Below are 3,610 nucleotides of genomic sequence, written 5' to 3' on the forward strand. Positions count from 1 at the left end.
GCTGAGTGGCCACTTGGTCGCAGAGCGCCACCACTTCTGGCGTCTCCTCCACCTCCATGGGTTAAGGGTATTCCTCCTCATAATACTCGTCGTTGCCTCTGTCTTCCATGTTGTCGTATTCAGCATTTTCGTCGTAGTCTTCCACAATCTAATGGAGGTCCTGCGGTGGTGGACGGTTGGTTTCTCCTCCCTCAACTCCATGGGGAGGAGCTGCATCGTCTGGTGCATTTCTTCGAGTGGTCACCATGAATATTTTCTTCAAGCTCTCAATGAAAGAACCAAAATGTTGACTGCCTTTATCGCTATCAATCTAATCTTAGAGTTTGAAGAAAATAATAGAAAAGAACACAAGGGTTTTACGTGGTACAAGCTATATAAGAGCCCTAGTCCACGAGTCTCTAGTATTTAGTGAGCTTGAAGCTTGTTTGAGAAAGCTTCAATGGTAGTTCTCAGGCAGCATATATATTGCACTGAGTTACAGAGTTTCTCTCTCTAAAAATCTGAATCATTTACAAGGAGATACCTCAGCCCTATTTATAGAGTTTGGAGTCATTAATGTTAATCATCTATCATTAATACTAATTCCCCCATTCTAGGGTGTTAATGCTGAATTAATACAAAAAGGGTTGCACTAAATAGAGACTACGGCCCAGGCAAATTGCACGAGGCCCACTGCAGAAAGTCGCGTACCAACTTTATGGGGAACATATCTCAAACTGTCAAGATGCAGCCCATGTTTTCCCCTGTCATACAGTGTTGTGGGAAATGTTGATTATCAAGGGTACGAACTCGACACAACTAATAGAGGCTCACCAAAAGTTGTTAGATGATCTTCTGGTGACCCATACCCGAGGTGACTGACACATGGCAGGCACTCCAGGTTTGAGGACCAGAATCCTAGACCTGGGAGATGGGCGAGTGAAGAGAGCCTCTCGAAACATGGCCTCATATGGAGACATCTTCACCTCGAGAACAGACCTCGGAGCGTGGCCTTACTTGGAGACATCCATGACCTGGAGATTGGCTCAAGACGTGCTCAGGACGTGGCCTCACTTGGAGATATCCTCGCCTCGAGGACAAACCTTGAGGCGTGGCCTCACTTAGAAAAGTTCACACTCCGAGAACCTCATGACTTGCCTTGTCACTAATTACTCTAAATTTCCACATGTCTGATAGTGAAAACATGGACAATAAAGAAGTTAATACAAATTTTGATAAACTAATCTTAGCAAGAACAATTAGGTTATTCACCTTATGATTTTTACTCTTGGTATGATCTTACTATTGAGATTGGTTCAATATAATGGTTAAGATGTTTACACGATGAGGAGTAAAGCACTTAAAGTTTTTTTACTTAAGTTGAAGTGAAAACATGAGATTGTGTAGTAGGCATCTAAAATTGATATTTATGTATATAAAGTGATACAATGTGGTATCTAAACATTCCCAAAATATTTGGAGGCATTTGGAGACACTTTGGGGTCATGCTCTTGGTGTTAATACAGAGGCAGTTGTGTTGCGTAGCCTGTGGGAGGCAACGCATGCCTAAAAGTGCCTAGGAGGCAAAACCCCCAGCAGTGATGCATCACCTATTGGGTGCTAGGCGACACATCGCTTGGGCAGTCTGTACAGGATCGTAAAATTACGTGACTTAGCTCCAAATGATGTGTTTAAAAGCTCTAATCCTATTGGTTAGACTTAATGGCAGCGCCAACACTATAAATAAGGGTTATTAAAGTGGAAAATCCTTGAACACACATTTCAAATCTCTCTCTATCCTCTCTCTCTCTCTCTCTCTCTCTCTCTCTCTCTCAAAGACCAAAGTTTTCTTTAAGATATTCATCAAGCATTGCTTGACTTGCATGAGTTTCAATGTTTGTTAAATCCCAAATCTCATTGTATTTAATTGAAGCTTCAAGCAACATAGGGAAGGCTTGGAATAGAGATTTTGGATAGCAATGCTAATTCATATATAAGTCTTGGATGTTCCCCAAGTTTGAAGATTCAAGTTGCTCAAAACAAAATGTTGTATCTCACTAAACCCTAACTTTGTATTTGGGTCATTCTATTGTGTTTATGTTGTTAGTATTGATGATTAAATGTTTCTAAGTCCATTATATAATCATTTGATCAGTACATCCTTTATAATCAAGATATTCATTCATACCATGAACATGTTCTTTTGATTATCAAGATTTAAATTCATACTTTGAATAAGGTTCTTGATTAGCATCTAGGGTTTGTAATATTGAACTTTTCCTATTATGCATTGTTGATTAAGAGTTTAAATAAAAGGAAGGAATCAATTATTTTGACACGTATGCACCAGTTGCTAGGACAACAACAATAAAAGTTTTATTTGCCTAATCATCAATATTTAATCATTATGTCCATCAAATGGATGTCAAAATGGTATTCCTAAATGGAGATCTTGATGAGGAAATCTATATGGAACAACCGGATCATTTTGTTCTAAGGGTAAATGAACATAATGAGTGTAGGCTTGTTAAGTCATTGTATGGTTTAAAACAAGCACAAAAAAAATGGCATGAGAAGTTTGATAAAGCCATAACTTTATGGGTTTAGACACAATAATGCGAACAAGTGCTTATACTCTAAGACTTGTGATGGCTATGTCATTTTGGTGTGTCTATATGTTGATTTTGAGTAATAAGATGAAAGGCATAATAGAAATGAAGAGGTTTCTATCTTTCACATTCAAGATAAAGGACCTTGGAGAGGTTGATACAATCTTGGGCATAAAAGTGAGAAGAAATAGTGGGGCTTATGCCTTAAGTCAAGCTCACTATGTTGAGAAAGTTCTTGACAAGTTTTGTCATCTCAAAATCAAAGAGGCAAATACCATTTGTTTCAAGTATAAAGCTTGAAAAGAACAATAGTGGAGTGGTTAGTAAACTAAGTAGATTTACTAGCAATCCAAGTATCGAACATTGGAAGGAAATTGAGAGAGTTCTAGGATACCTTAAGAGGACCAAGAAGCTAAGCCTCCAATATTCAAAGTTCTCAAAGATACTTGAAGGATATTCCAAAGCAAGTTGGATATTAAGTGTAGGAGATAATCTCTCCACAAGTGGTTGGGTGTTTATGCTTGGAGGAGCAGTTTCTTGGGGTTCCAAGAAATAAACATGTATCTCACACTAAACCATGGAGGCCGAGTTTATAACTCTAGCGGTAACCGACGAAGAGACCAAATGACTAAGGGATATCCAAATTCTGCAGAAAATGTATCGACGATCTCAACTCATTGTTATAGTCATGCCAAATTAGCTAGAGCCTATAATGGCATATATAATGAGAAGTCTATACATTTAATTCTAAGACATGAGTATGTGAGACAATTGATTCAAGATGGAATCATATCAATCTCATATATAAGACAAGTGAGAACTTGGCAGATCCATTTACAAAATTTCTTGCGAAAAGGTTAGTGAGTTCCACTTCAAAAGGGATGGGACTGAAACTCCTAGAATAATATATTCATCGATGATGGCAACCCAACTCCAAACTTATGAACATCAAGGGAAAGAGTTCAATGGGTAAGAACAATTCATTGGGTGAATAGTTTCAACACTAACAAAGTTGCGAGTTC

Source organism: Humulus lupulus, chromosome 5 (genome assembly GCF_963169125.1).
Source record: "Humulus lupulus chromosome 5, drHumLupu1.1, whole genome shotgun sequence".
Classification (NCBI taxonomy): Eukaryota; Viridiplantae; Streptophyta; class Magnoliopsida; order Rosales; family Cannabaceae; genus Humulus; species Humulus lupulus.